The sequence below is a fragment of the Dermacentor silvarum genome, chromosome 1 (assembly GCF_013339745.2).
Source record: "Dermacentor silvarum isolate Dsil-2018 chromosome 1, BIME_Dsil_1.4, whole genome shotgun sequence".
NCBI classification, from domain to species: Eukaryota; Metazoa; Arthropoda; class Arachnida; order Ixodida; family Ixodidae; genus Dermacentor; species Dermacentor silvarum.
The window spans coordinates 217,331,650-217,345,426 of NC_051154.1; the positions used below are offsets into that span (position 1 = coordinate 217,331,650).

The window sequence follows — 13,777 nt, forward strand, 5'->3', positions numbered from 1 at the left end:
CCTGAAGACAATATACTACCAGGACCCACTGAAAAAGTTGAAAAGGCTTCAATTGGGAATGTGCTGCCGTATTATCCTCGTGGGGACCAAGATAGCCGATTGGGAGTGTGTGGCGAACCACATCGCCAGCGCAGTTATGAAGAATAGAAGACGACGAAGAGGTTAGACGGAAGAATGTAGTAATAAATGGGTTCTACGTACAGTACCCTAGTGAAATCTTTACGACGTGATATAATTGAAATAATATTACGATGAGCCATATTTAAAGCGCATCTGTAATGTGGTCAGCCATATGTATTTTAAGCACAATAGCATGCACATATGACAGAAATATGTGGACTTTTAACTTCTTACTTGGTGGGCAGTTTAGGAAGAAAATGTGGATCTAGCTTCAAGAGACCACTACAATGGTGTTACGACTCAAAATGTGCTGATATAGCAGAAGCGCATAAACCAGCCCTTTGTGGGAAGAGTAATCATTTGTAAATAATTGTCCACTCTAAAGTGACATGGGTTTTACTGTCAGACAACGACTGGTATTTTAACCTAAAACCAGATAATCTAGATTCATCTAGTCAAGTATTAACTGCCCCTTTTCTCTCAATTGGCAAAGTTGTTATCATGCTTATGCCTACCCGGGCTGGAAATGACGTTGTTTCATCGGCCGGCGTTTCTTATGTTATTGCCAATATTCCTGAGAGTGGCTTCTTTTTTCTCGCAGAAAACTTTCCAAAGAATGCATTAGTGTGCTGAACGAGAAAGAACTATATGACCGACCACAAGAAATTTCCAGGACAAACAGTACGAGTGGCGTATTTCTGCAAGAAGGCCATACGGAAACATGCAAACGGGAAAAAAATCTTCGTAAAAGACGTGAGATATCAAAAAGAGCATACTTTCTCTTGATAAAACGCTCATAGGTTGCAACCAATGGGTTTTGTTTGCACATCTATTAACTCTATTCTGGTGACGTCCTATTCCTTTAAAATCAGGCTGCTTTTAATGATTTAACAAACTCTCGCCAACCACAGCTAGATAAGAACCATGAGCTAACAAAGCCAAAAAAAAGAAAGTCTTGCCATCAATTTAACCCTTTAGTGAATAGGCATATAAAAACCAGAAAACAAAATATTTATTTTCTATCTAAATCTGCAAAACACATCAAGAAGAATCATAATGAACAAAAAGAAAAAAAATTATGAAAATACTTTCTGCAATGAGGGAAAAACCCCAGGCAGAAATCTGGAAGTCGGCTTCACCCCAAGCCACCTAAGGCTTCGTTTTTAAATTGTGTAGACAGCTGTCATCATATGTGAACCATAGGTACACACTTCAATTCCTTTACATCCATGTGTGACATCAGCGCAGTTGTATATCTTGCATCGGCCTGTCTCCTCTGACCTTGCTTGCAAAAGACAGTGAGTTGTGTGCCAAACTCCTTATTCCTGTTCCTGCCCTAAACCAACAAATGACGCTTGCTGCCTGTCATTCAGTGTTGGTCGAATACATTTAGCCGAAAATTTCGCACTCAATATTAAAACACTCCAAGAAAGAAATAAAAAATTACTCCATCTCCCGCTGAAGGGAACATGTGGATGTGCGATGCAGCAGCGGGGAGATGGTTAGCTTGAGCGGGAGATGGTTTCGCGGCAGCGGCCCGAGCGCTCATCGCGGCGCTGCACAGGAGAGAGAATGAGGCGCGTGCGCTCCGTCATTTTCATACCGCGGAGCTACCGTGGCGCCCCCAGCGGAGTATGCACCTGTCGCACCACCTGTCGTGCGCGCCGCTCCGGATTCCTAGAGGAGAGAAAGGGGGAGCGCAGGAGAGGAGAGAGAAGGGGAGGGGACGCGCATGCGCTGTGGGGGTGTGGGACGCGGGCGCCGCTCCGTAGAGGATTCCTAGAGGAGAGAAAGGGGGAGCGTAGGTGAGGAGAGAGAGGGGGAGGACGCGCATGCGCTGTGGTGGTGTGGGACGCCGCGGGAGGGACGGACAAAGCCCCCGCCATAAGATGCTTCGCATCTAAAAATATCTGGCATGTTGCCTGAAGGCAACACTTGTCAGTAATAGGTTAAAGTAAACTTTGTACTCCAGTTATTTGACTTAAAAACAGCTCTCCATCAGCAGAACGCACACATCATCTCTTGTCTGTGCCTCATTGGTGGCGGAATTGCACTCTCACCTTTTATTTCTTAATTAAAAAGTACTGACACGTGTTTTATATGGTACTTAAATTCTTTTACATGCTTCTGTGACTGAAAATGATCACACTTTGCAAGTTTCAAAGTGGTATGCATTTATAAAGCATTGTTGTTTGATAAAATGTACTGTGATCAAGTTGTATGATTAATGCATGCAATGTAAATGTATTGGCAGGAGTCAATGGCAGTAGCACTCGGCTCCAAATTGTTTTTCTTCAAACTTCGTACAGATACACTCGAGGTGAAAACCAATGAAAGAAGGGTAGTGTTTGAACCATGGAGAACGCACTGTTTCGTATGTCGAAAACTTGAAACCATAGAGCCCGTCTTCCTGGAGTGGTGGAATTTTGAAAAACATATTTTCCTCTGGGCTTGGCGAAAGGGTCGCCAAGTTTCTGGAAAAGAGTATGAAGTAAGAGGCGCCATTCCCCGAGCGCCTGAGTAGTTTTGAGCCACTTATGCTCATGAAAGAGTTCTAGTCTTACGTCAGCCTAATAATGGCTGACGTTTGGCTAAACTTCTACAGTGACCGATCAGCATCTCTACTTGGCCATGTGTACCATTACAGGTAGCCTGCAATGCAGGTAATAAAAACTTCGTGCTGAACCCATCTCAAAATGAATGCCGACAATAATGCGAATAGCATAGGCAATGTAGCGACACAAGGCCGTGCCACTGCAAAGAGGCGTTATGTGTGCATCAGGCCTTCATGCAGCAGGGTTTTTCACTTGCGCGCCTCCCTCTGGACATGCAGCGCCATATAGTTGCGCCGCCACGAAATCCTCGCGTGGCGTGTTTATTGAATACGTATTTAGAGAATGTTGTCGTAGTATTGAAGTTTAGAGACATATGACGCGTTTTCGACTCAGCGCTGCACCGAATAATTTTTTAGTGATTTTTTGCCATTGACATACCTACTGGTACATACCCCGTGACCCAAGTTGGCGTCAAAGAGGCTGAGCACTTTAAGTGAGCGCTTATTGGTTGGTTGAGCAAAATCGAAAGAGCTGATTGGCTGGTGAAGCACTACGTCACGTGAAAGGGATAGTATCGAAAAATGATCGTCGGAGAATGCGGCCAATGACACATGCCCAGTGCTGGGTACGCTGTGACCCAAGTTGGCTTCAAGAGGTTCATGGAAGGGCAACACATATCCAGAGTCATATAAACGGTGACCCAAGCTGGTCCGACGTTTGTTTCGAACCCGGTTTTCCCACTTCAGTGCAGCCCAATGCTCTGCCCACTGCGCAAGAGACTCGCCAGTAACCCAAGTTGGCGGGAAAAGGATTACATAGAACGACAGTCCCCTGAAAGTGTGTGAAGCCCCCCCCCCCCCCCCCCCCCCTAAAACCCAAAAAAAAAAAAAAAAACATGCTACTCGCATTAAAATTCATCCCTCCTTGCCTAGCCTGTGATTGCGATGGAGCGGATACCGAATCGGACAGCTATTCTTGGGGACCCAGGTTCTATACCGACAAGTACCTAAGTTTTTCAAGTCGTTCTCTCTAATGCGATTAGCATTCTTTGGGTACTTCCACGAACTTTTCGGGGGCTTTGTATCTATCGATATGTGGAACCGTTTTCCCTAGTGCTGCAATGCGGGCTTGTTGACGTGACATCTTAAGAGTACGATTGTAGGGCATACAGACGAGGCGCAAGAAGGCACACGAAGATACAAACACAACGCTAACTTCCAACAATATGTTTTTTGTTTCGGAGTAATATGCCTTACCGGTATCGTCTGCCTCCCGCACCTGCAAACACGTGCATTGGCGTAATCACTTATTCCTCAGAGAAATAATGCACGAATCTTAACAATAAATCTACAGCACCACTTGCAGAATCCTTATACTGACAGTTTTCAGTTTAGGCCGCAGAAATTCTAATTCTGTATTTGAAAATGTGAGAGAAGTCTTGCTAATGCATGCATCACCTTCCCTGGTGATCAATCTGCTTCTATAATCAGGCGAGTTACATTTGCAAGTCCTCAGCTGCAGTTCTTCCTCACTCCCTTACTCAAATGAGAACTACTATCATTCTAGGCAGTAACAAGTGCGAGTTAACTGGCCCCATTATAGAAGCAGATTGGATCGCCAGGAAATTTGATTGCATGCGTTAGCAAGGCTTCTATCCCATTGTAAAATAAAGAATTATTATTTCTGCGCATGAACTGAACTATCAGGGCCAGCATTCTGCAAGTGATGTCTGTCGGATTTATTGTTAGATTTATGGTTAGATTTTTATTTTTTTGTGTGGAATAAGGAATTACTCTAATGCACGTTGTTTATGATGCGTGAGGCAGAGGGTATAGGTAAGGCATTGTACCCGGAAATGAAAAAAAAAATTATGGGGTTTTTACGTGCCAAAACCACGATACGATTATGAGGCACGCCGTAGTGGGGGACTCCGGAAATTTAGACCACCTGGGGTTCTTTAACGTGCACCTAAATCTAAGTGCACGGGTGGTTCTCGCATTTCGCCGTACCCGGAAATGAAACATATGTTGCAAGTTAGGGCCGTGTGTGTTCTTCGTGTGCCTTCTTGCGTCCACTTGCGCATGGCGCTACAATCGTACATCAAGATAACCAGTTCTCCAATCAGACTTGGTCATGGGAAGCCCATGATCGAATGAAGTGGCACATGAAGCTGCGGTGCTGAGCGAACAAAGTTCGAAACCATCCGTCAGTCCAACTTGGGTCCATGGGTATCTGATGTTTGGCACCTATGTGTTGCTCACCAACGCACCTTTTGACGACCGACATGGGTATGGCAGCGTGGAAGAAGTTCGTCGAGGTCTGGCGGCACTAGACGCGGGATATGTCCCCCTCTTCAATGAACCTCTTGACGCCCGACTGGATGCGTTGGGTATGTGCCATTCCGGTCTGTGTTTCCTCTTCAATGAACCGCTTTGATACCAACATGGGTAACTAGGTACGTTCCATATCATAGGAAGCCACAAACATACACGCCAAGAACAACACAGGGGAAATTACTTGTACTTACTAAGCGAATTAAGAAGAAGTGATAGTTGAAATGAAGTTTATCATTTCTTTAATTCGCTTAGTAAGTACAAGTATTTCTCCTGGGTGTCCTTGGTGGTCTATGTTTGTTGCTTCCTATGATATGATTAATAAAATCGGGCCCCTTGGTTCTCTTTCGTGAGGTATGTGCCAGTAATATTTAAATACCACAGGAGCGAAGAGACTGGAAACATGATAGAAACCACGAAGTAGGGCAAGTTGTAACCGCCATATTCTCAAAGAATTCTCGACTCATAGCTTTACTTGACGCCACTCAGTTAAGCACAATGCCCTCTCCCTACCCCTCATTTGAAGTGCACCGGTTTAAGAGACCGCCTATAGTGTCCCTGTACATCGTCCCACGTGTACTCAGTGCTCATTCTCTCCCTATTTTTCACTTTCTATCTCCCCTTTTCCTTACCCATAGTGCAGGGTAGCAAACCGGATGCTCTTCTGGTTGACCTCCCTGCCTTTCCTCTCCTTGCTCTCTCTCTCTCTCTCATTCGAAGACGACAATACGCTTCTCAAAGATTATTATGAATTGTCTATGTAGCGCAGTGACTGTTCTTGTATGCGGCCAACGCCGCCATCAACTTTCTTCAGTCGTGGTGAAATGTTGAGTGGAGGAGCGGTTTTTACAATACGGGGGTAAGAATGCCAATCACATTAGGAAGCAAGAGCGCTGAGCGCGTTTCTCGTGACAACGTGCGAACAGGTACAACAGGACAACGTGCGAACAATTGGTACAGCTGGCGGTTCTTCGCGATGACAAAAACGTGTTAATCCAATGAGCCTATTTTTACCGTAAAATGGGAATTAAAAACTGGCAGCCCTTCCACTTGGGTGGAGACGGAAGACCAGCGAAGCTGAAATGTGGTGGGAATTATGTATTTCGAATTATGACTATTAAGATGTGATGGTGTAATTGGTTATTTGAACTATTAAAGAATGAGAAAGAGATATGATCCGGTGGTTTTCATTTATTTAGTGACCACAGGGACCATGGCCTCATAGTCGCTACGGTACACCGCCATAGGGTGTACGGCAAAGGTTCGCACGTTCTTCATAAACACGTCACCAACGCCGCGTGCGTTCGGTGCGAACGTGGGCAAAACGCCACCGTCGTCGACAACAGTTGTGCACGTCGACTCGAGAAAGGGGATGTCAGCGCCGCCCCACATCATAAGTGGTCACTGTGCTTCAATGACATTCCACTGCAATTCTTGAGACGCCATAGCGTGTTCTTCAGCAGACGAGTGGTGCTGTGCTCAACTATAGGCGGGCAGAGAAAGAGCTTCGCATCGAGGATGGTTTGACAATGCGGGGGCAATAGTCCATCTTCTTCAGTACATCTGTCCTACACAACACTATATAACAGCTTATTATTCTCATCCCCCTTTTCCTCCAGAAAATGATAGTAGTTAGAAGCTACAACCCTGATTAAGAGAAGTTCCATTGCCGAAGGTTGCTCCATCGATATTTTTTTTTTTTTTTCATTGCTCTGTTGTTTGTTTCAAGGCTTGTGAACGTATCCTCTACCAATGAACCTCTTCCTGTGAACGTTAAGTTCTTGTGACATTCACCATTAATGCAAGTCTAATCAAAACAGTGTTTATTTTAGCCAATAGCGTGGTTTTATTCATGATCTTTCCTGTGAGACTGAATTGTATCAATTCATAACTGATTCCTATGAGGTAGTTCATGGTTCTGTTGGAGTAGGTGCGATATTCATCAATTTCGCGAAAACATTTGATAGATTCTCACAATCGCTAAATAAAAAGCAGGGCCTACCTTAATAAGCAGTAAATTTCAAAGAGGGCAAATAATTTACCAATAAATCAGTATCTCTACCTTTATCTCGCACTGTAGCATCTTGTTCGCCAACCGTTGTGTAACCCGCAGAAGATTAACATCTCTGATGATAACAATATGTTACAGTTATGCTGAGTAACTCTTCATATTTTTTTCGCCAATGACTATGGAAATTATAATCCTAAAACAAACGCGCCTTGGCGCTAGCGAAAGAACCGAGGTACAGCGCGGAACAAGCCATTTTATCCGAAGTATTTCTGTATTCAGGTATGCTGGAGTCCATATAACCTCTGATCTCACCTAGAATGAGCATACTTTTGCCTTAAGCAATATTACATTTCAGGTCATTTCAGTTCATTTATTACACATCAAAGGGCCCACAGATGGGGTATTACATGATGGATGGGCTGAGTTAACAGAACAGTGACTCGAGAACAGCCTTGAAGTGATGTGGATCGGAGTGGTGCGTGGCGTTGGCAGACAGACCATTCCAGTCCCCTCCCGCCCTTGCAGTTCTCACAAAAAAAAAAAAAGAAATAAAAAAAAAAAAAAACTGCGTAGATGGGATGTAGTCTGCGCCGGGCGAGGACACGGGACTTTCCGGTGGTTAATGCGGCTGGACTCGCGATGAGATGGTAATATAGCTAAAATTTGAAGTGGCGCCTGATAGGGTTTTCGTAAAAGACAGTCTGGAAATGTGACGTCGTGGTTCCAAATTAATCAGACCGGCGCCGGCTTTTAGTTCACAAAGCTTGCATGACACGAATATTCTGAGTAAATAAACGGGTTGCACGGCATTGAACTGATTCAGTTGTTAAATAAGTTATGTTGAAGAGGATCACAGACAGAGCTTGCCTATTCTTACAAAGGGGGGACACGTGTAACGTAAGCTAATAATTTTACTGATGGGGAGTGAGTATTTGATTCCGGCGGAGAAAACTGAGGGCTCGATTCGCGGCATTGGCTATGTTAATGACGTTATCCGACCAATTTAGGGTAGATGGAAAGTGCTGCCGGTTAGTGAGAAAGCTATGTGTTCAGTCTAGTACAAATAATTAATTGTTGAGACGGGAAGTTTTAGGAGCAGCCGCTAATGTGGAACATTGTCAAATTCCATCTCAAAGTCTTAGAAAAGGCATCTAGAGGTACGTTAAAGTCGAGGGTATAGAACTTGCGTCATGGAAAATAAAGCTAGTTGAGTGTCACATGAAAGTCCGCTACGAAATCCATGTTGAGCAGGATCAATTATGATATTGGATGCTAAAACGCTTACGACCTGAGACTACATAACTTGTTCCATTAGTTTGCAACAAACACTGGTGAGTGAAATGGGACAATAACGACTGCACAACGAAGGAGGACTTTTTTTGGTGACTGAAACAACCATGTCTTCTCTCCAGTCTTCTGGCACCACTCCTGATAATAATGACTACTGAATGAAGCGCATAATATTGTGTTCACAGTATCTTTTGGCGTTTGTCAGCGTTGTTGAATTTGTTTCCTCGACACCAGATGATGACGTAAGCTTTAATGAATCAATTAGTTTCCCAATGCCGTAAGAACAAAAGATAATTTCAGGCATTAGTGCATGATCGAAAGAAGGGAAAAGAGGGAATATGTTATCAGGTTCAATGAAAAGACGGAAGAAAAGCACGGTTAAGTTGTGCGGCAGTTTCGTCATCATGAATACGGAGGGTTTCTTCATCAACGGATCTAATCGCTGGGAGTTAGTAGGGTTAATAATATTCCAGAATTTTTGGGGTTATTTCGTAACATATAGTCAGCAGCGCTTGCGGAAAAGATTGCGCTGTGATTTGTTTGCGAGAGTTTCGAATTCTTTTTCTGCAGTGCAATATTTATACCATCCGCACGCTTTGTAACCGTTTAGCAGAGCGACAAAGCCTTGTCTTTTATTGTGCAGTTGATTTAGCATGACGTTAACCACAAGGATGACTGTTTTTCTGTTCGAGTGATAACGAGTACATATTTTCCGAACACATCGAGCATTTGTTTTCGGAAAGCAGCCAGTTAGTGTCGACCGATCGCACCGAAAATTGTTATTAAATCAAACAGCAACATCAGCCAGTTCCGAGTTAATTGACAATTCCCTTTGTCCTAGAGTGTGATCCTTTGGTTATATTTGTAGGTTATGTAAACTGTCAGGAATACGATGCGTAGATTGTGGAATGGTCGCTGAGACCAGGCAAATGCGCCATTGCATATACTTTGTCAGGATCAGAGGCAGAAATGAGGTCGAGTATGTTAGAAGAACTAAAGCTTTGGCGTCTTGGTTCAGCTACAAGTTGCGGTAATTCCAAGAACAACTTCTTTTTGGGCGAGTTGGCTTTTACTTAACATAATAAATAGCATCATAAGCATCATGTTAAGTTAATTCGAAGGTTAGGCATGAGTTTACGCTTGACTTAATTAAAGGAACAATGTATTAGCCAAGTTTTGTGATAAGCTGCAAGGGTAGAGCATACATGTCTGATCAAAGACAGAATCTCGATCGTTCGGCGTGAGAGTTATCCAAGCAAGCAACTTGGAACTGTAACAAAACTTAAAGAAGCACAGTTCATCGCGATATACCGTCGCATCTAGCAACTACAATACCACCGATGTCAAGGAATCTCTTTTGTGCCCTTACATCTAAACTAAACTAGTGTACCCAACTGGACTGGAAAAACTTTTATTTAGGTCCTGCAGGACGCGCTTAGCACGTAGCTGGCGGTTCCTACGGTAGGACCGACAGGGAATACCTGGCGGCCGATTCGTGGGCCTGCTCTGTTATATTTTAAAATGTTTAACAGCATTATCCTTGTTCCACCATTCTTGCATTAGAACAGCTCGTAGTGTTCTCAGCCTTTACATATCCTAGTAATGTGCATCATATTTATCCGCGCACTAACATGTGTGCCATTCACAACTTTGTGTGGCAGCTTAACATTACAATGGCCAAAGAAAGTGTGTTGTACTTGTCTTGACCAATGCATTTTTATTCGTGAGCGGAAGCTTACTATAAAGGTTGATCATTGTTCTCTTGAGTAGATTTTGTTTTCTCCAAGATGTTTATACGTACTTAAAAGTTGAAGTTCAAGTACTTTCTACAGCAAAGCCACTTCGAACTAGAAGTACATTCATAATTGCTAATACACAGGGAACACCAAAGTTGGGAACTATAAGGGGGATCTTTTGCTTTAGATGTTTCTGTGACCAAAAGATTACAAATTCTGCCGATCGTCATGCTGAATATTGTAAATACCCCCCTCCCCTTATGTAATGTTCGAAAAGGCTTTGAGGCTAAATAAATGCCTAAATAAACAAATTCAAAGAAACAGCCGACGGCAGGCATTTACGTGTAATTTGATTTTGGTGCAGACTCCAGATTGTAAACTGAACTGCTGCTATCAAAAAGACGTTCGTACTCACACTTGCTGGAACTACAAAAAAACTGGATGGTATGTCATGCATGCCTGGCAAGGTGGGTATCTTTCTCTCCATAAATTGTACAACTCGTGACTATGCTTTATTGAGACACATAATCATTAGAGTCAGATGTCTCTATATTTTTTGTTTTCAAAAGTTAGTGTTCTTGATGAAACGTGTTTCTCGCGAGACTACGATACCAACATCACAAATCGAATTATTTCCCACAAGGATGCCAACTCTGACATCGCTTACAAAATGCTTACAGGTTATGTGACATTTTAATGATTTTGTAAGTAGTGGGGTCATTATTAAAGTTACAGCTGAGACAAGCAATAATTTCTCTCTCAAGAAAACAAGTCCCCCTGTGACGCCCACGTTCATTTCTATGTCTAATGTGAATGCTAATGCTACAGCACCCTCTCTATTTACTCGCCACAGCATAAAGGGGCTGACAACCAATTTTTTATGATACACATTTTTTTAGCGCAACGGAAAGCTTATTGGTCTGAATGTCCAATATACAGTGATAACGCGGAAAACACCATGGCGCATTTTTTATCACAATTTTCTTATCTGTACTGAGGATGTATTCATGCTCAAGAAACGTGCTGGAAATAGGTATAGCTAAGCGCGATAGGGGTTATACGGCTGCACTGGTGGAAACAGGCAAGAAGTCCGGCTCTAGCTTAAGAAAGTTTATTTATCAAGCCGACGTTCGTGCAGTTTATATTTTATGAGACGTTGAAATACTTTTAGTATAATAGGTGGTGTCTGAATCTATGCCCCTACGACGGCTTCCTCCATCTAACAGAAACTAATCTCGAAGGCCATGCTTTTGCTCACCGCAAGCGGCAGGGTTTTCTTTAGCCAAGCCAAGTGGTACGATGTGTCAGCAGTGCAATTATTGCAATGCTGGCATCCATTTACGGCACAATTCGTCGATGGCATTTTGTATCTTGCAGAAACCAGATAGTTGGGGTGCCAACTCGCAGCTCGCTGGGCAGGTGGAGGCGCCGTACTTTACTGAGGCCGCGCGGTCCCACCGTATGGAAGGCTCCGGGGAGGGGGGGGGGGGGAGGGTGCTGCGGCGGCGCGAGCACCGCCCGCGCGGCTGTATCTTGAAAGGCATCTTCGGCTGGGGGCGAGAGTCCGCCCTCCCTGTTTTCGCGGCTAAGCTCACGCTGATGCGGAGCGCCGGCTTCGCTTGTTGCTACTGCTGTTTCCTGCGACAGCCAGTTTCCGGGGTCATCGAGTAGATGGAGTTTGGGCATGTTTGCTTGTGCGCGTGTGACACCATGCTGGTTATTAGTGTGTTAGGTGCCTATGTTTACCAGGTTGGTACGCTGGGTATGTTGGTATTCCATACTGAACCATTCACAGCGTGAAACGACAAGAACGCACAGAAAAGATGCACGGAGAAGTGCTGACTGCTCTTGTCCGTGTATCTTTTCTCTGTGTCTTAGGAAAGCACAGAAGAATCGACTTAAGAACCGACGAGAGAAAACCGACTTAAGAACAGTAATCTATTATACTATATATGAAGTACCAAGACTTCGCCAGCCAGTGCGCGACTTACTGGTTTGAGAACTTTCGCTGCGAATCCTATTGAAATCGCTAACAGCCTGCTGTTCTGTCACTATATATGTCATGGTCATTTCATTTCCATCAACGTCATCGCGACCGTTCTGGCCAGTTGTCAGTCCCTTCAACGTCATTATGAAATTGGTCGACAACATCCTCTACGAAGCATCATACCGAGAAACGGTGATGATAACGCCGACCATGAGTCGTCATTGCAGAGATTGGCACGAGCTCGTGCGAACGCTCCAGCTGTGGACGAAGACAACGAGGCTCGAACGCAATCATATGGTTCGCATAAATGCATGTTCTGCTAGCGTGGTGGCTGTGTAGCCTACTGGTTACGACGCTCGGCTTCGGAGCGTGGGTACGCGGGTTCGAATCCCGCCTCGGCAACAAAGTTTATTTCTTTCTTCATGCTGATTATGTTATTTCTTGATACGAACCACAAATTACGGCTCGCCTAAACAGCTTCACTGTTAAAACGTTGGCGGTGGGGCGTTTTCAACCTATGAGGCCATGCTTAGAAGTTTAGTGTCTTACCCACTGGGCTAAGCACGCACGCTTGGAGAAAGTGCATATATCTGAACCATGTGAATGTGTTGTATCAGCAGCAGAAAAGCAGCGTCAGATAAATGTTTCTATGAAGACATGCTGAAACATTTTGTGATGGTGACAAAAACCATCTCTAGGACGACATGTAGAGCCGACCTGAAGCATTGTAGTAGACATAAAGAAAATCCCGATTTTACGAAATGGCAATGCCAAAACAACGCATATCCCGATGCGTTTCTGTGGTCGATGGATGTGCCTTCCGCAGGGGCGTTCCTTCACCGACCGGAATTCCACCGATTTCTGAGGGCTCATGCGCTTCACGTCGTGCAACACAGACAGATAAGCAGTCAACTATTTTAGAAGAATGATAAGGAGTGATGAGGGGTTATATGCGTCTCATCGCGGTGATAATGGATCGACGCGGTAGGATAAGGGTCGGAGCAATTTTGATAAAGTTGATAAGCTCCAATGAGGGTTGAAAAGGATAGGATCATGTTCGATAAGGTTGATAAGGACAGATAAGGGCTGATAGACATTGGTTAGATTGCGATAAGGTTGATACCGCCCGATAAGAGTCGGATCTAGTGCGATAAGGTTGATAACGGCCAATAAGCCTTGATAAGGGTTTTTACTGGTCTGGTCAAGTTTCATACCAGTAATAATGACACCGGGCTGCATGGATATGAGCAAGTGGCACAATTCCTGTGCATACTTTGGCAACTCACAGGGGAGTTTACGTGTGAATATTTTTATGCGACTCGATGACAATTTTCTTATTTCTTTCAGACTTGCAAGAGAGGAGTTTGTGGAGAACACCAATGGGCTGGTTAAAGAACACTGCTTTTCCTAATACTTAAGTACAAACTGGTGTTTCGGAAAGAAAATAAAGAAGGTGCACTACACTATTATATTTTTGCGTATTTCATTAAGGCTCGTCTGAAACAAGCATAAGGACTGTTTCATATAGCTTATTTCTAGCGGCGTTAGAAGTTCTCAGGCTTTCGCGATTTTGGTAACGTAATGATGTTATGTGACTTACCACAGGCCAAAACCGTAAAGGTGTGTTTACTATTTACTCAATTTCTAGATGTAGCCAGGTAGCAGAATCGGAAAGAGAAGCAATAAAAATAATTATTTGGACCTTGAGCTGGTTTTGTGCACAACTGACCGACTTCTATTTGCAG

At 43.9% G+C, this 13,777-nt stretch overlaps 1 long non-coding RNA gene across 1 annotated transcript; it reads left to right on the forward strand.

Annotated features, from left to right (window-relative positions):
- Nucleotides 1-759: 759 nt before the first annotated feature.
- On the forward strand, nt 760-13,503 carry LOC125942726 (uncharacterized). The gene is made up of 3 exons (XR_007465322.1): nt 760-873; nt 10,410-10,512; nt 13,380-13,503. It is a non-coding gene; the product is annotated as an uncharacterized LOC125942726 (long non-coding RNA).
- Nucleotides 13,504-13,777: the final 274 nt, after the last annotated feature.